The sequence below is a fragment of the Oryctolagus cuniculus genome, chromosome 7 (assembly GCF_964237555.1).
Source record: "Oryctolagus cuniculus chromosome 7, mOryCun1.1, whole genome shotgun sequence".
Lineage (NCBI taxonomy): Eukaryota > Metazoa > Chordata > Mammalia > Lagomorpha > Leporidae > Oryctolagus > Oryctolagus cuniculus.
Genome location: NC_091438.1, coordinates 48607819 through 48626889, shown reverse-complemented (window position 1 = coordinate 48626889; position 19071 = coordinate 48607819). Strand labels below are relative to the sequence as shown.

At 52.0% G+C, this 19071-nt stretch overlaps 1 long non-coding RNA gene and 1 other non-coding gene across 2 annotated transcripts; both read right to left on the bottom strand.

The window, feature by feature from the left end:
- Window positions 1-10649: 10649 nt before the first annotated feature.
- TRNAN-GUU (transfer RNA asparagine (anticodon GUU)) lies at window positions 10650-10723 on the bottom strand. The gene has a single exon. It is a non-coding gene; the product is annotated as a tRNA-Asn (tRNA).
- Window positions 10724-14174: 3451 nt separating this feature from the next.
- On the bottom strand, window positions 14175-18156 carry LOC138850402 (uncharacterized). The gene is made up of 3 exons (XR_011390120.1): window positions 17730-18156; window positions 14751-14854; window positions 14175-14395 (listed from the first exon to the last, which is right to left on the bottom strand). It is a non-coding gene; the product is annotated as an uncharacterized lncRNA (long non-coding RNA).
- Between the last annotated feature and the right edge of the window lie 915 nt (window positions 18157-19071).

The following is a 19071-nucleotide window of genomic DNA, read 5'->3' as shown; positions in this document are numbered from 1 at the left end:
GAGGGCAACTCTGAACTTTCCGCAATGCCCTACAGTCTGTTAGTAAAATGGCGCAATCTTATCTATGGTGTGATCTATACCCGGACAGCATCCTAGGCGGTAGCGCCCGCCCCCTCGCCCCACCACCCCCGCCGCCATGGCTGGAACCAGGTGGCCACATGGCGCAACTGATGGAACAAGGACATAAAGGCTCAGCCATTCTCCCTCACTGCCCAAAAGAGAGAAACTTTGGTATGTATTTCTTGCCCTGGCACCTCCATTGGTGCTCACACCGTATTGCCTTCATATTCCACCCTGCATTCCTTTTTTTGGTTTGGTTTGGTTTTTTTGTTTGTTTGTTTGTTTGTTTAGACAGGCAGAGTGGACAGTGAGAGAGAGAGAGACAGAGAGAAAGGTCTTCCTCTGCCGTTGGTTCACCCTCCGGTGGCCGCTGAAGCCGGCGCACGGCGCTGATCCAATGGCAGGAGCCAGGTACTTCTCCTGGTCTCCCATGGGGTAGAGGGCCCAAGCACTTGGGCAATCCTCCACTGCAGTCCCTGGCCAGAGCAGAGAGCTGGCCTGGAAGAGGGGCAACCGGGACAGAATCCGGCGCCCCAACCGGGACTAGAACCCGGAGGATTAGCCCAGTGAGCCGCGGCGCAGGCCCCATCCTGCATTCTTTTCCAGGTTCCCAAAGCCTCGCCCAATTCCTTGAATCCCCTTTGCTTGCTGTTCACTACTCCCACCCCCAGCCCCAGTCCTCCTTCAAAAGGTCCAGCCACTGGGGATCCAGCCTTCTGCCACGTGGTCCATCCCGTATATGCAGGCAGCTGGTCGACCAAGCGACCTCTGGGATTTCTTTTCTCTGAACAAATTGGGTCTGGCTGCCTCCTCTCACTTCTGTGCCTCTTTCCCTAACATTTGGTGCCTAGTTGGCGATGCAGGGGAAGGGGGCCTCTGATGGTGTCAGAAATGAGGGTATTTGACTGATTTAGCAAGTGGGTTAAAAGTGAGGGCAGCCGTCCCTGGGTGGGCTGGAACCACCAACCTTTCGGTTAACAGCCGAACGCACTAACCAATTGCGCCACAAAGACTCCACGCTCAGCAGCACAGGGATTGCCCCTTCCCCGGCCCGCGTGTCCCGGGCTGCCGCCGGCCTTGCAGAGCAACGCTGTGCGCTCCAGCGCCCGGGACTCCACGGAGAGGCGAGCGGGAGCCGCGCGGTGCGTTGGGAGGTCGGGCAGCCCCGGGGACAGCCGCATGGCCTTCACCCCACCGCCTCAGGAGTCAGTAGTCTTTCAGAAAGAAATGAGCAAAATACTTTTTTTCAAACTGCTGAAAAAAATGTGCTAAAAGATGAAGCAAGGATGATTCATGTTGGTCTTTGATAAAATACAAATTTACTGGATTCAAATTATAATATCCTATCTCCTCATTGTACTAGACTCTGACTGAGGAGAAAAACAAAACACAAAAATATCTTCAGCTTAGTGGAAATATTTAAAAGTCTCAAACTATCTTCAGCCTGTCCCTTGTGCACCAGATACAGCATTTCCTGAACTCCTGCTGTTGCAAGCCCACCTCAGTATCCAGCTCTGCATGAGATCCATTAGGTAGAGGCCTCCATCACCTAGGCTTTCTTTTGCTCTCTCAGGCCCATGGTTTGTTTTTGTTCCCAAAGTCCCTAATGAGGGGGAGAATTGTCAGCTTACTGGAGTCATTTTGCCTGATGGCTCAGAGAGCTGGAAGTCCCTGGGAGTTTCTGCCAATCCTACAGCACCCAGGAACCCTGTGCAGAGCATTTACCTATGATTGACAGGTGCAGGTATCTGAAAGCCCAGCTAGTTGATTTTGTAGTGAATAAGGCTTGGGGAAAAGGGAATGCAGGGGCCACCTTTTAAAGATCTACATAGAAATGGATAAATCCTTGCCACAGAAGGTCCAATTATGACAGAGAGTGACACATGTGAGACTGTGCAGAGGAAGACTAAAGATGTTCTGCTTGCATGGGCAAGACACCCATCATGGGAGAGACAAGGAATCAGAGAAGGGTGGGAATTAGACCAGGTGTATGCAGTAGCTTCTAATCGTGCTATCATGTTGTAATCACATGGAGAGCCTATAACTACCACAAATGGCCGGTTTCTGTTCCTAGCAATCTCAGTTTGAAGTGGCTTCAGGTGGGTTTGGAGCATTAGTAGTTTTCAAAGTACCCAGGGGCTTCTAGCCTTTGGCTAGAGATGACAAGGAATGTGAATGTGCTCAGGTCACCAGTCTAGAAGTATCCCAAGCGAGAACCTTCTTCATAGAAGAGGCCTAGCAAGAGACATTGATAGAATTCTTCCTCTTTCAATGATCATATTTGCACAGCAGGGGGAAAAATGAAGAGAAAAAGATAGAGCAGACTTTCTCCTAGACCTCTGTCCTCAAAATGTAGTGAGAAGCACACAATTCTCTGTGACCTGTAGCATGGACAGTAAACTGAGTAAAAACACAGGGGCTGGTGTTGTGGGCCCACATCTCATATGAAGGCAGCTTTGACCGTGGGCAACTGCCCTTCTAGTCCAGCTACCTGCTGATATGCCTGGGAAGGCAGTGGAAGATGGCCAATTACTTGGGCCCCTGAACCCACATGGCCAACCCAGAGGAAACTCCTGGCTCCTGGCTTCAGACTGGACCAGCTCAGGCCTTTGTGGCCATTTGTGGAGTGAGCCAGGCCATGGAACAACTCTCTCACAGTCTCTCCCTCCTCCACCCCACCCCTGTAGCTCTACCTCACAAATAAAATAAGCAAATCTTTAAAAAAAAAAATCAAAGAAACAAGAACCTTTGCTAGAAGCAACCAGCCCTATTATTTCAGTACAATCTCAGTAGTAAGTGCTTACAGTCTTGATTTCACAACTCGAGCCTGGAGCAGGATCACAACTTGAAAATCTTTGCCTTCAATGAGTCTTTTCAAGAAGAAACTACACAGAGAGCTTGTAGGTCTTCTTCTCCCAAAGAGAACCCAACAGCAAGAAAAGCAAACCTTTAGGGAATAGCTTCTGGGTTTGCATTTGCCTCCCCCGCAACAGATGGAACACATCAAAAGCAAACCCAAAATCCTTCCCTAAGAAGATTGGTTGACTGGAAACACCTAAGGAGTGAGAAATGAGCATTTTTTCAGTTTTCATTAAAGAATTTTTGGTTATTTCCTGAAGATATCCCTGGAATGCCCTAAGGAGAAATAACTTTGCAGAATGTTGCTTACCCTGGGCACAGGGCATCAGCCAAGATCTATGCCTTGCTCTTTGCTTGGCAATTTCCCTTTTTCTGCTTCTGCTCACTTCTTTCCACCACCTCCACCCTCTAACTGTACAAGAACATTGACACGTCTCACCAGGCAAAGCGTGTTCCTGTCCCAGCCAAAGTCACGCTCACCCTGTAGAACTTGTCCAGCTTCCTCCAGGTGGAAGCCCTCCCTCCGCCTTCCCTGAAAATCTGTGATGTAGCAGAACCATGTTGGTGTCCAGCTCGGGTTTTTCACCTCTGGGTCATGTGGGTTTATTCATTAGCCCCTTGTCGCCATGATCTTCTCACAGTCTTGTTATTGTCCAAGGACTCTGGTGGCTCTCACACTGTAGGGCTCTCCCTGTGCCCCCACACTCCTATGAAGTGGATATAGGAGAATTTTCCTGCAAATGTCTTCTCTTTGCAGTAACTAGTCTGTGAATGTGCATGTGTGAGCTACGGCTCTCATCCCGGGGCCTGGCAAAGACCTTTATTTTCTTTCGAGGAGCAGCATGGAGGGTAAATTGAGGCTGAGGAGGAGCTGGTGGGGGTCTGGCTAACTCACCTGCAGCAGCAGGGCTGTTGGATTTCTTTTTCTAAAGATGAACTTTTCCTGTCCACTGACTTGTCTTTGGCAATCCAACATAAAGCTGGACATCTCTGAAACACAGGAAGCCCCAGGCTTACCAGACCTCTAGGCTAGCAGGCTGATTCAGGTAAGCACCAGGAAGACACTTCCCCCACACCCTGGTGTGGGAAGGGCCTTGGATGAGAGAAAATGAGACAGAGAAAAAATAAGAGGCATAGAGAGAGGACCCCTATCCAATAATTCACTCCTTAAATGTGCACAACACCTGGGGCTGGGTCAGGCCAAAACCTGGCTCAACCCAGTCTCCCCATGGGTAGGAGAGTCCCACGTGCTTGTGCCCATCTCCCCTTCAGCAGATGGCAGCTGAGGTCTCTCTGGGTCCCTTTAGCTGTACCAGGACTGCCTGGAGCCACCCAAACTCGCACAAGCTCCACACATGCCTGGAACTGCCTTCCTGGCTTTTTCCTCTCTGAGATTTCCTCCAGCCCCCTTGTCTTCCCAGCTGCTGTGGTGGCCTCGACCTTGTCCAGCAACTTGAAATGAGCAGACAACCGAGCTTTGCTCTCAGCCACATCTGTGAAGCTGGAACAGCGGCTCCATTCTTCCAGGAGTCTGACTGTTTTGTTCAGTCCCCAGCAACTTCAGATCCTTTAAGAAAGATAATTCCACTAAGTTTTCAGCTCTCTCCTGTGGGTGAGTTAAATCTGAGAGGCAAAAAAAAGGGGGGGGGGGAGGACAGAATGGGCATCCAGCAAGTCAAGAGAGAGCCTGTGCTGATGTGCATACCACAGAGCTGTGTGACCTAGCCAAGCCAGGGTCCAGACTACTTCTGCCCTTCAGGAGAGTTTCAGGCATAGAAGACAACCAACTGCCCCAACACGGAACCTGTGCTAACCACACCCTGAGCTTCTGACGCAAGGGTCAGATTGAAACCGCGGCCCATGGCTTTGGCGCCTTTGTCGGGTGGAAGACCTGCAGAAGTCGGGGCGAAAGGCCCGCGAGGGACAGCGCGCAGGTGAAGCCCCGCCGGGTCGGGGAGGGCGGGAAGAGGGGGCCCCCGCAGCCACCGCTGGACCCCAGCGCTGCCATCTGCGTAGAGCCAGGAGCACCGACGGCCCGGCCGGAGCCAAGAAGAAGACCACGAAGGCCGTGAGGGACGCGCCCATGGCTCGGCGGCACCTGACTCGCGGCTCCTTCATTCAGCTTCTGGGACTGGACAGTCAGCGAAGAACGCCCCGGCGGGCGGTTCTGCCCCCGGAAACGCGGCGGGAGACGCCCGATTCCACCGCCAGCTCAGGCTCCAGGCGCCTAAGGTGGAGTCGCGGGTCTCTTTGGACGTCGCTGGCTCCTTATCTTGGGGGTTGTTGGTATTTTCTTGGAGCTCATTTTATTCTAATCTAGAAATGTAGTTCAGTTTCCTATACTGAAATATGACACAGAAATGATTTTCTAGGGTACATTTTGTTGTATAACCCGACGGTGGTTTCCGTAGTGTTATAGTAATCACGTTCGCCTAACACGCGAAAGGTCTCTGGTTCGAAACCGGGCGGAAACAAACGTGTTCTTTTTCCGAAAAGAAAACTGTAAGACTCACACTTAAATGCTTGCCCCCAGAGAAATAATTGCTCCGATTCCATAATGATACCTGCATGGATACAACCATTTTACTATTGCTCACTCATTTTGCAAGCTTGGGGGGGGGGGGTTAGATGGCTACATTTATGGGCTAGCTAGATAAATTATAGTACAGACATGCTATGCATGTCTACACTGAATAGAAAACTGATCTAGATTGCTTTGAATACATGGTACTGGCAGAAAACTTAACTAAAAAGTGAGTTTTGAATTAATTCAGAGCAATATTTGGAGTTCAAGAAACAAATCCCTAGGAAGATATTTATTTCAGCCATGGAAGTCCAGCATTCCATATGGGGTTCAGTGACTTTCCTACTTGTTCTTCCATCAAAAGCTCAGGAAACTTTGGGACCAAAATTTAGAAATGATACACAAAACTTGGATATATCTCATAAACATAATGGGCATCATTACCTGAGAGTGGGGAGAAGCCACATACAAACAAGTACACAAGGGTGCTTCAAAAATTTCATAGAAAATGGAATTAAAACATTCATTTTGGTGAAACATTTTTGAAATCCAAGCATTTTTTTCATGATATGATATTTTTGGGTGTACTTGGTGAAGACTGCTCATCTGAATGGATTTCAAAAAAAATTACAGCCAAGGAAACTTACCTTTGACAGCCATTTTCCACAATCTTCTTGAAGTGCCCTTGTACAGTCGTTGACATGAATTCAAAAATAGGCAATTGTGAGTTCTGGTGATAATAATCAGATTAGTGATTACCTAAGAGAGAGAGAGGGAAGGAATGGCTTGGAAAGGGGCTCCACACACCTTTCTTGAATCATAGTAATCTTCTGTAACTTGAACTAGATGCTGACTGCATTTATCAAAATTAAACATACCGCACTAATTACTTCTTTTTAAAAAGTGCTGTACCGTAGTGCAATAATTTGCCATGTGTACTGTAGTGCAATAAATTATTGATCCCATAAAAACTAGGATACAGAGAGTAGAGACAAGCCAGTCTGGACCATGGCTTTTTATTATGCTTTTTATTGTGAACTCATTCAATGCTCAATCTGGTTTGGTGTTAATAAAAAAAAAAAAGAAAGAAAGAAAGAAAGAGAGAGAGAGAGAGAGAGAGAGAAAGAGAAAGAAAGAAAAGTCCCACTGGTATTTGAAATAGCTCTCCTGGGAGAACGGCTAAACCACATTATTTCATTGGTGGAAGATCCTTTCCCGGGTCCCTGTGAGGCAGCAGTTCACCGTTAGGGGTATTTCCCGTCCAGTTGTAACAAAGAGCACGTCCAAATTTCCTTTTTTGACGTGGCCGGCTCCGGGTTTGTGCACGGTGAGGTTTACTCCTCTTCGGATCGCTTTGAGCCAGGGACCTCCCTCCGCTCCGGTGGCTGCAGGAGTCCAAGCCGAGCTACACCGGTCCCTTCGCCAGCTGCGGGCTGGAAAGTGTCGTGGTGCACTGGTTCGAATTGCAGACCTCCAGGCTGGAGAAGCTTGCTGGCAACCATTGTGCCGCCTATCATTTTGCGACTTCAAAAATAAAGCGAAATACTCTCTTCGCTGCCTCCTTCTTGGACGTGTAGCGATCCTCGAGCGTTTCTCTCCCATGCGCGTCTCCGCTTCTTCCTCCCGCTTTTTCCACACAGTCACGATTCCCACGCCTGGGATCTGGCCGGTGCTTCCCCGCAGGCCTCCTGGGAGGTCTCCTTGTCCCAGCGACGCCTCTGCTTTCTTTGGCTCCTTTTCCAGCGTCTGCTTTTGGCGCGGTCACTCACCCGCACCAGTCGCACCGACCTCACGGACTCCGCCGAGCGCAGCCGGGCGGAGCGCGGAGTGGGAAGCGCCGGCACGGAGCCCACGGGCGCGCTCGGCTCCCCGTGATCACAGCACGGCTCCCGCCCGGGGTCGCTGACTCGGGCGTCCCTGGGGCGCTGTTTCCGAAGCAGGCTGCAACCTTTCTGATGTCAGGGTTCTAAGGGGAAGGACAAAACCGGGTCTCAAACATTCCTGAAGCTTGGAGTCTGCGAAAAGGGGGGGGGGGGGCGGCCCGCGGAGGTGGTCCAGCGGCTCCTCCAGGGACCTGCCGGGGCGCAGCCAGGCGCATGCGTGCGGGGCCGCAGGGAGTGCGAGTTCCCCAGAGGCTGGCGCCCGTGCTGCTCCCGCAGGAGAACGGACACTGCCCCCTCTGTCCCGCAAGACCCTAACGTGTTCGTGGAAACGCGGGGTTTGTTGCCCTGTATGGACGGGGGAAGTGACCGATGGCGGCGGGAAGAGAACGAGAAAGGCACCACATTGTCTAATCTGAAGCCACCAAAGTGCCTGCTTCATCTACATGGCTTTCAGGGACACATTTTGTTGGCTACTTTTGTTATTGGTTTCCGTAGTGTAGTGGTTTTCACGTTTGCTTTACACGCGAAAAGTCCCCCGTTCGAAACCGGGCGGAAACAGACTTTTCCTGAAGCCAGGAGAACAAGGATGGGGTTAGGGTGGACACACCACGCAGCTCACGTCACCCAGACCCCATTTCTCTTCTCTGCTCCTAGTGGCCATTGTCACCCCTTTCCTGCCATCCCAGCTCTTTAGATTTACAATGGTGAAATGCTTTCAGATTTTTTTTAAATTTTTTAATTTGAAACAGAGAGTTGGAGAGAGGTAGAGACACTTAGAGAAGTCTTCCATCTGCTGGTTCACTCCCCAAATGGCCACAGTGGCCGGAGCAGAGCCAATCCACAGCCAGGAGCCAGGAGCTTTTTCCAGGTCTGCCACATGGGTGCAGGGGCCCAAGGACTTGGCCATCCTCTGCTGCTTTTCCAGGCAGCAGTAATAGCAGGGAGCTGGGTAGAAAGTGGAGCAGTTTGGACTCAAACTGGAGCCTATATGGAATGTCAGTGCCTCAAGTCACAGTGTAGGCCCCTCAGGTTTTTTACAGTGAATCTTCTCCACAGGCCTCAGTCCTCTGCCTAGGCTGACCTGAACCCGTGCTTTCTGGTTTGTGAGATCCAGAGGGGAGCTGAGGAGGGGCCTGCTTGGCTTCCCATCCTATGGGAACACAGCGGCAGAACCCACTGATTGGTGGAGAGAACCTGAATTTAAATCCGCATCTGGATCTCAAACCAAGCTGATACTGTCAATATTCCTCAGGCACCCCGGTTGAAAGTGTATATTTACATTAACCCACCCCTACCCCAGAGGATCCTCAGGACACTATGAGGGTATCACACCCTCTCTGAAGGTTCAGGCAGCCAACAGTTTTAATAGTTGGAGCTCCAGCATGTGCTGAGTGGTCTGTGGCTCCCAACCCCTTGCCCACACTCTCTTCTACTTTGTCCCTGGAGTTCTTGGCGCTGTCTTCACTGGTGAGCTGCCTTCACCGCAGCCAGAGCTTTGCCTTCTCTCCCAGGAGAGCTTTCGAGCCCTGGTCTTAGATGGTGCTGCTTGGAAGGGCTTGGGTGGCCAGTGGAGGATGGCCCAAGTGATTGGGCCCCTGCACCCATGTGGAAGACCTGGAAGAAGCCTCTGGCTTCCAGCCTGGCGCAGCCCCAGCTCTTGGGGTCATTTGGGGGGTAAACCAGCAGATGGAAGATTTTTCTCTCTCTCCCTCTCTCAGTCTGTGTAACTTTGCCTTTCAAATAAATAAATAAATCTTAAGAAAAAAAAAAGCTGTTACATGAAAGCTATAGGCCCATAATAATTTCACCACACACTGGAAAGAGGAGAGGTGAACAGCTTCTCACTTCTGCAGGCTCAAATGCCAGGAAATACCAGCCTCTCCAGGATAATGGACAATCGATACACACTCGCAGACTAGTTTTCCTGACATGCGCCATCAAACAGAGAATGCATCTCTGTCAATCAACACCTAACAGAGATCACCCCAGAAGTTCACTTGAAACATCACACTCAGAAACCCCCTGCGATGCCCCTGGTGGGAGAAATCACGATGCAAAAATGAAAGAAAGAACAAAAGCCTTGGTCCAGGACCCAGGTTCAGCATGCAGGAGTCAAGAGCTCTGTTTCTGCGCATGGGAGAAACAGAAGAACCAAGGGATCATGAGCCCACAGCACTAGGGCCCAGGTCTGCCTGTCGGGTGCAGGTTCCTTTGGCTCCAGTGATGCATCTCACATGGACAGATGGTCTGGGCAGAGCCCCAGCCAACATCTGGCAAGGAATACTATGGAGAGAGTTATCTGCATGCTCACTGACCATGGTATAGCAGGAAAAGAAGCATTGGCTTCTCATCACTTCCTGTGGAAGCCAAAGCAAGATCTCTGAAGATATAAAGGAAAGCAGGAGAACAGGTGTCTGACACCATGAGGATTCCCCTCTGGGATAGTGGCTTGGCTGAGAGCCATAAAAGAGGTCATCTGGCAGGGTTCTCTGGATGTGTGTAACCAGGTCATTACAGACAACAGTTGCAGTTATTGGAAGTCTGCAAGCTAGCTTAGAAGTTTAGCTGTCAACACCCACAGCTGAGCAGCTGTGGGGAGTGCCCACCAAATCCTCCTGTTGCACCAAGCTCTTAGTCAAGCAGGGGGGCCCACTCCCCTTGTTGGAGGTTCAAGATCCCTGAATAGTAAGCTTGTGCCTACAAGTAAGTGAAGAGAGGGACACTAATGGAGTTCATAAACCACCTGGAATATGACTTAGTGCCATTCTCGGAAAAGAGCAGTTTCCAAGTTGGCTGATATTCGAAGCCATGTATAACAGCCATAAAGAAGCCGTTGCACAGGCAACACTACACTGTGGACACAGCTGCACAGGGGCTAAAGACGTGCACGATACATCTTCCTAGTGCACAATACAACGACCTCTGTGGTGCTCTCATGAAGCCAACCAGGCTTCAGAAGATTTTGAAAGTACTTGCACAGAGTACAGAAACTTCTTTTTACAAATTATTATTTATAATGGTGAGAACGCTGTTGATAAAGCAAGCACAACTGAGGCACACGCTTGGGGACCAAACACTGCTGTGGGTGTTGTATCACAGATGTCAAATGCAAGTCCCCCAACGGACCTCACCGGCGGCAGCCCATTTGGCCCGAGGACTGCTTTCCTCCTCAGTGTGTGTTTCAGGCCTCCTGGGCTCCCAGCAGGTGGTCTGGGAGAGTGGAATGACGTGGGGAGGTGGCTTTTGTGGGGACAGCAGACAAGTAAAGACGAGAGACAAGAATGTGCTCCGCGGGCAGCACCTGGTAAAAATGCAACAGCAGCCGTCCCTGGGTGGGCTCGAACCACCAACCTTTCAGTCAACAGCCGAACGCGCTAACCGATTGCGCCACAGAGACTCAGCTCTGAGAACACAGGGACCAATCCTTCCGGTCAACTTCCGGCTTTGAAGGGAGACGTTTCGGGCTTTAGAGCCCGGCCACCGCCGAGAGGCGAGCGGGAGCCGCGGTATGCGCCACGCTGGCAACCGGTACTTAGGGTGGTCGGGCAGCTGCGGGCCAGCTGCGTGGTCTTCCCGCCTCAGGAGCCCGCGCCTGGCAGTCAACGCGGTCCGCCTGCAGCCGTTTCCCGTATATTTTAAGCGTGGTTCCATGATGTAATGGTGAGCACTCTGAACTCTGAATCCAGCGATCCGAGTTCAAATCTTGGTGGGACCTTTGCCTTTAACTTACTAAACTGCCATTTTGATCATTTAAATGGGATTTATTACCGCTCCCGAGGTCCTTCCGCCTTGTAAGGGACAGAAGGCAGCTCTGCAGGGAACAGACTGCTCTGCCCTCGATGCCCTCAGTCCCCGGCCGCCTCTGGAACCTCATACGTTCATCCAGCTCTAGGGCACTCTCTGGAGTCCGCGTTCCAGAAATGGGTTCTTTACAACGGCCAGGTCCCCAGGACAATGACCGAGCCTGGGGGATCCCAGTCCTGGGCGAGGCTGGGGCTCCTGCCCTCGCCATGCACGAAGGGGCGGAGGCACACAGGGCGCCCTTGGCCCTGCTGGGGCTGAAACCTGAGCCCGTGGGGAAATCACCCACCGTTATCAGGGACAGGTGGGAAACGCCGGTGTCTGGACCGCGGATTTGGATCCCGGCAAAGTCTGGGTGGGACCTACTCGAGTGGGTAAAAAAGACTCTTATCCAGGACACCCAGGATTTCTGGGCGGGAGGAGCAGGGGAGAGGCCGTTCTACAGGTCCCAGGAGAGAGCTCCCGGCCTGGCACTAGGCTCCGCCCAGCGGGCTTTGCAAAAACCACCGTACATCAGTCAATGAAGGACTCTTTGCAAGAAAAGGCATATTTCATTAAAAGAAGAAAAACATCCTTGTGCTATAATGTTTGTTAAAATTCCTTTCAGAGAAAGAGCAAGTGAGTCCCAGAACGGAGAGATGTTTGTGTAGAGGAGAGTAGCCCACAATATTTACCCTGCGTAGGATTTGAAAAGTACATAACCTGCTTTGCACGGAGGATTTGCACACTGCAACTTAGTAGCCACCTGCTCTTCCACTTATCAAAGCCGGGGGAGAGTGCCAACGCAGTGCCCCACTTCCAAAAATTCTGCAGCCGACAAATCGCACAGCCTCATACGCCCCGAACTCTTCACACGCGCTCACTTTGCGCCCCTCACGCCCCTGGGTGCCCTTCGCCTTGAAGCACGCACAGCGCACGTATGTGCCGCCAGCGGTGCCGCGCTTTCTCCCACAGCACTGGAAAGCGGTCGTGAATCTGCAGCAGGTCCCGGCCCAGCAGCCCCTGCTTGCTCTATCTACGTAGCTCCGACCCTTACGCGACGTCACGGGAGGCGCCCCACCCTCCCCGCGCCCAGCAGCTGCTCCACCAGCAGACCCTAGGCGAGCTCAGAGTGACAGCTGTGCCCGCCCCGTCCCTCCAAACCCCACCCCTGCGGGCGCCCCGGCCCTGGCCTCGGCCCTGGTCTGTCCGGACTGCGCCCATTCTTACACTGCGTCAGGCTTAGGAGTTTTGTCCGAGTGCCGAGCACCCTTTTCGAATTCATCGCTCTCGATACACGCAACATTTAGGGTCATCCAAGAGTATCTTTATACGGGAACTAAGCAAGACCACCTTCAGCACAGTGCACTCACGTGTGCGTAGCTCATTATTTACGTGGCTTTCTTCTGCCCAGGCTCTGGCTCTGCTCTGATACAGCTTCATCATGGAAGTACCTCCCAGCACAATTTCTGGCGCAACGGCTAAAAGCAGTGCCCTGGACCCCTACTACGACCTGCGGGCCAAGCTGGAGAGGAGCCAGCAGAACGTCTAAGACCTGAGAGAGAAATTCCTCACTGCCAGAGCTACTGTTTACTTCCTGGCCATCTACTCTTTGAACTGGAGAAAAATCAGGGGAGAGCGAGCACACAGTCCCCACTACCACACATTCTGCAGTCGAGTTTCCCCCATATGGGGAAGTCGCAGGGGTTAGCACTGCCGCAGTGAAATGGACGAGCCTCGCCCTGGGAGCACAGTTACCAGAGATTGGCAGGGTTCTTGTCTGGGCCCAAGCAAGAAATCAGGCGTGAGACAGAGAGTAAGCGGAAAGCAAAACAGCAAGGTTTATTAGGGCAGGGCCAAAGTAAGAATGGATGGGCACCTCTCCAGACAGACCCTGAGAGAGAGAGCCCAGTCAGTCCCTCAGACTGGGGGAGAGTGAGGTTACATGGTTGAGTGGAGAGAGTACACCTGGGCAGGCCAGGTGGGTGGCTCAGCTGCCAGGCAGAGGGTTGAGGCCAGGGGCTCTGAAGGAGATGGGCCTTGCCTTGCTGCCTCTGCTCTTCCTGGAACAAAGGACTTTTTGGATGTAAATGCGAAAAGTTCCTATCTGAGTTTTGCTTCTGAAGTTCTCAGAAACAGCAGGAAGCCTGGCTGCCATTGCCCTGCTTAGAGGAAGGATGGGCAGGACCCTCTGGAAGATCCCTGGGATGTTTGAAGTGCACATACTGGGCTGCACCTGGAAGGTGATCAGGCAGAAGGGGCGGGGACCCCCACCTGGCAGGTTACTGGGTAGAGGGAGCAGGGCAGGATGCAAATACTGGGCTGCCCCTGGCAGGTTACTGGGATGACTTTGAGATGCATATGCTGGACCTACATGTCAACTCTTTAGGCCTTTGTCACACACACATAGCTCATATGTGATTTCCTACCTACAGAACCACTTGCGTGATCATGGTGTCACCCCTGCCAGGTAAGTATGAGTTCCGCCCCTTCTGTCCCAGCACAGCCTCACACAACTCGCTGTACACACACAGAGTGAGTTCCTCCCGCTTCCTGGGCTCTCCTTGGGCTGATCCTCAGATCCCAGCGAGTTTCCTGAAAGAGGCTGTGATGTGATCTTTTGTCCCCCCGCACCCGGAGCCTGAGCAGCTGACCCCGTTGGCCCCACTGCATGGTCGCTGTCCCCTCTGGGGCCACCTTTTAAAGATCTAATAGAAATGGATAAATCCTTGCCACAGAAGGTCCAATTATGACAGAGAGTGACACATGTGAGACTGTGCAGAGGAAGACTAAAGATGTTCTGCTTGCATGGGCAAGACACCCATCATGGGAGAGACAAGGAATCAGAGAAGGGTGGGAATTAGACCAGGTGTATGCAGTAGCTTCTAATCGTGCTATCATGTTGTAATCACGTGGAGAGCCTAAGAAGACTGGTTGACAGGAAACACCTAAGGAATGAGAAATGAGCATTTTTTCACTTTTCATTAAAGAATTTTCGGTTATTTCCTGAAGATATCCCTGGAATGCCCTAAGGAGAAATAACTGCAGAATGTTGCTTTCCCCTGGGCACAGGGCATCAGCCAAGATCTATGCCTTGCTCTTTAGTTGGCAGTTTCCACTTTCTGCTTCTGCTCACTTCTTTCCCCCACCTGGCCTTCTATGTGTACAAGAACATTGACAAGACTCACCGGGCAAAGCGTGTTCCTGTCCCAGCCAAAGTCATGCTCACCCTGTAGAACTTGTCCAGCTTCCTCCAGGTGGAAGCCCTCCCTCCGCCTTCCCTGACAATCTGTGACATAGCAGAAAACATGTTGGTGTCCAGCACAGGCTTTTGACCTCTAGGTCATGTGGGTTTAGTCCTTAGCCCCTTGTCACCATGATCTTCTCACAGTCTTGTTATTGACCAAGGACTCTGGTGGCTCTCACACTGTAGGGCTCTCCCTGTGCCCCCACCCTCCTATGAGATGGATTTAGGAGAAATTTTCCTGCAAATGTCTTCTCTTTGCAGTAACAAGTCTGTGAAAGTGCATGTTTGAGATATGACTCTCATCCCGGGACCTGGCAAAGACCATTATTTTCCCCAGGGGAAGCACGGAGGGTAAACTGAGGCTGAGGAGGAGCTGGTGGGGGTCTGGCTAACTCACCTGCAGCAGAAGCTGGGAGCAGGGCTGTTGGATTTTTTTTCTAAAGATGAACTTTTCCTGTCCACTGACTTGTCTTTGGCAATCCAACATAAAGCTGGACATCTCTGAAACACAGGAAGCCCCAGGCTTACCAGACCTCTAGGCTAGCAGGCTGATTCAGGGAGGCACCAGGAAGACACTTCCCCCACACCCTGGTGTGGGAAGGGCCTTGGATGAGAGAAAATGAGGCAGAGAGAAAATGAGAGGCATAGAGAGAGGACCCCTATCCAATAATTCACTCCTTAAATGTGCACAACACCTGGGGCTGGGTCAGGCCAAAACCTGGCTCAACCCAGTCTCCCCATGGATAGGAGAGGCCCACGTGCTTGCGTTCACCTCCCCTTCAGCAGATGGCAGCTGAGGTCTCTCTGGGTCCCTTTAGCTGTACCAGGACTGCCTGGAGCCACCCAAACTCGCACAAGCTCCACACATGCCTGGAACTGCCTTCCTGGCTTTTTCCTCTCTGAGATTTCCTCCAACCCCCTTGTTTTCCCAGCTGCTGTGGTGGCCTCGACCTTGTCCAGCAACTCAAAATTAGCTCTCAGCCACATCTGTGAAGCTGGAACAGTGGCTCCATTCTTCCAGGAGGCTGCCTGCAGTGCCCAGAAACTTGAGATCATTTTTTAAGAAAGATTTCCCAGGCCTGCGCCGTGGCTCTATAGGCTAATCCTCCGCCTACCGGGGCTGGCACATCAGGTTCTTTCTAGTCCTGGCTGGGGCTCTGGATTCTGTCCCAGTTGCCCTTTTTCCAGGCCAGCTCTCATCTCAGCATTCTAATTCATTTCATCCATGCCCTTCCTTTGATCAAGTGATTGGTCCATGCTGAATTTGTTTCCTCTTTACTAAAATGGATCAGTTGGAATTCCTTGCTTGTGAGTTGTTTCCTTTCAGTGTTCAGGTTATGCACCAGATAAAGCAGATGCTGGTGTTGGGAAAGTGGATTTCTCTGGCGTCTCTCTGTAGAGAGAGACTCCCTCTGGGAACATGTGAGCGCACCAGAGGCCCAGGCCTGATGGTGCCTGGGCTGCGCTCTGGGTGGGATGGAGGTGGACAGGGTTGCCTGTCCTCTCCCACCACACTGCAGTGGGGTCTGCAGGAGGAGCATTAGTGGGAATCAAACCACGCTCTGGTGGGCAGCTTTGGGGTGGAAATGAAGGTTCCAGCTGGAGAAATCCTGAAGGCAACTATGCAAGGGGCCTGTGAGCTGGAGAAGAAGACACTATAGACATCCTGCATCTACATCGGGAACACCCTGTGCAGGGGATAGGAAATCCTTCCAAGGCTCTGCTATCCAGGTGAACCCAGAGGCCTCCTGGAGCAATTCTCCCAGAGCTTTCTGAGTATACACGCAGCAGGTTCAGTCTCTGCTCATAGAGTCCCATCCATGTCTGCGATGTCTGAATGGGGCCTGCTTAGTTTCTGACTGGCTTTCTAGTCTTGCTTTGCAGAGAATCACAATGAAAAGAGACAGACAAGAGACTCTGGCCCACAGGTAACTCTGAATGCTGAGGGGCTGGTGATGGAGCGAGGAAAACCAGAGAGGATTCCAAAAGCAAGGGATCCAAACAGAGGTCAACATTAACACCTTGAGCAACAACACCAAAGCCAACCCAGAGACTGCAGATGGGACCTCTTTGTTCATGGATTTACAAGGATGTGTCCTAACTCTATTGGTAACCTGCTCTACTGGGAGCTCATACATTGTTTCCATTTATTAGTAATGTCTCAAGTTCGCTTTTAGTCAGTCTGACCTAAAGGGAAACAAAGCAGTGGCCCTCGATTTCTGTGTGAGTTTTCATCCTTCATGACTGAATCCCAAATTCTGATGCATGATTCATTTCTGCAGTTTTCCTGAGATTTGTTGGAAGATGTTTCATTTCCAGAAAGTTACCTTGAAAAAGAAACTCAAATGGCATCAAATATCTGGAGAAATCTCAAAGGTAGAAGAGCCCAGGGAGGTTTTGTGGTCTCAGGAACCAGTATTCAGAGTCACTTCATGTAATATAAAATACAATGCTTTATTTACACATCTTCTGTTCACTGTTTTGGATCTCTAACTGGATTTAGGGCAGTTCCTGAGTCTGCTTCTTCACACTGAGCTATGTGTCAGTGCACTGAGCACCTGCCGCAGTCTCTACCCCAGCTCTAAGCACACCCTGCCCTTTTAACCAAGTATTAGAAAGACAGAATGGGAGCTTCTTTTCTCTGCTGCAGGCTCAAATATCAAGAACTTCCAGAAGGCACAGGATGATAGGCAATTGAAGATACTCACCCACAAACAGGGAATGGATCCCTGTAGGTACCAGTGAAGTGAAGTTCATAATATCAAAACTAGAAACTCACAGTGAGACCGCCAGTGGGAAAATACCATGCAGGGGTTAACAGAGAGTTGGAGGTGTGGGAGGGAGGGTGGTGGAGGGAGAGAGAGAGAGAGAGAGAGAGAGAGAGAGCGAGAGAGCCTATAAAGTCAGACTCAACCTCTGCTCCTGAGATTCAGCAGAAACCTGAGCCCACATGAGCCACCAGCTCAACAGGGGAAGATTCTCTCATCTCCGCAGACAGGTGCAGATGGCCTAATTGCTAGGGGCACCGCTCCTGCACTATCTGTCACAGAGTAATAGGGGCGGTGATCTGCACCCCTCAACTACAGGGTTTACATCCCAGCAGCCGTTCTCTGAGAACCCCGTTGGGGACGCGAGGAGCCCGTGAGGGTAACAGAGTGAGGGCATTTCACTGACTTATTATCAAACGGGGTAAAAGTGCTGACGGCGGTCCCTGGGTGGGCTCGAAACACCAAGCTTTCAGTTAACAGCCGAACGTGCTAACCCACTGCGCCACAGAGACACAGCTTCTGCCCGCACAGCGCGACGCTGCGAGCTCCAGAGCCCCGGGCACCGCGGACCGGCGAGCAGGAGGCACACTGTTCGCCGCGAGGGTTACCTGTGCGTTGGGAGTCGGGTGGCCGCGGGAAGCCGCGTGGCATTCGCCCGCCCGCCGCAGGAGCCCGCTCCCCGCAGACGCCCGGGTCCGAGTCCCACCGGAGAGAGTGGGCCGGAGGCCGCGGAGCGCCCTCGTCGGCGCCGCCTCCACTCAGGGAAAACCCTGCCCCCGCCGCCCCTGCCGCCCGCGGGCACTCGGAAGCATCGCATCGCCTATCCAGCTCCGGGCTCCCCAGGGACAGGGTCGCGGTGACGGCCGCTCTCGGGTCCCTTCGCCGAGAACAGGGTTTGGCCGTCACGGGCTCTCCGTGGGGACCCGAGGACTCCAGGCCGAGTCTGCCTGTCCCTCAACCCCTCAGCTGCTAGGCCACCAGACCCCTTTGCACAGACCTGTGTGTTGCGGAGGGGATGGTGCCCATTGGGGATGAGCAGAAGAACGCACGGGTTCCTGAGAGTCCACGACCCCCCCACCTTCTAGTTCTGCTATTGTGACTTCAGACCGTTCCCTGGCAGGCTGGGGCCTCTGGCCACACTCTTTTGGCAGCGTCTGTGTATGGGCAGTGCCTTCAGCTCAGACCTCTGGCATCTTGGCCCTCACGTTTAACTCTAAGCTCTCAGCTGTGGCCCAGGAAGGCAGTGGAGGATGGCCCTAGTGCTTGGGCCCCTGCACCTGCGTGGGACACTAGGAGGAAGCACCTGGCTCCTGGCTTTGGATTGGCACAGATTTGGGGGTGAACCAACGGAAGGAAGACCTTTCTCTCTGTCACTCTCACTGTCTCACTCTGTCAAATAAATTAAAAGAAAAAAAAAGCCACTGCCTGCGGTGCTGGCATCTCATATGGGTGCTGGTATGAGTCCTGGCTGCTCTACTTCTGATCCAGCTCTCTGCCTGGCCTAGGAAAGCAATAGAAGAAGGCTCAAGTTCTTGGGTCCCTGCACCCATGTTGGAGACCCAGAAGAAGCTCTAAGCTTCACACGAAGAGAATTTTCATCCCTTGATTCCCTGCCCAAGTGGCTAAAACTGACAGGGCTGGACAGGCCCAAGTGAGGACCCTGCATCCATGTCTCCACTTTGGTGGCTGGGTTCCAAGTACCTGAGATATCTTCCACTGCCTTCCCAGGAGCTCACTAGTAAGAGTTGGATCAGAAGTGGGGCAGTCACGACTTGAATCAGCGCTCCCATATGGGCTGCAGCTCCCAAGAAAATTTTTTAAATCTTCAAACTATTCGGAGACTACTGAAACTCCACACAGGAGAACCATCAGTCCTACAGTCCTTGGTGTCCTCCCAAACAAGGAAATCACTGCTGCAATTCCCATGTCAATGTTTCGTTCAAGAAGCCC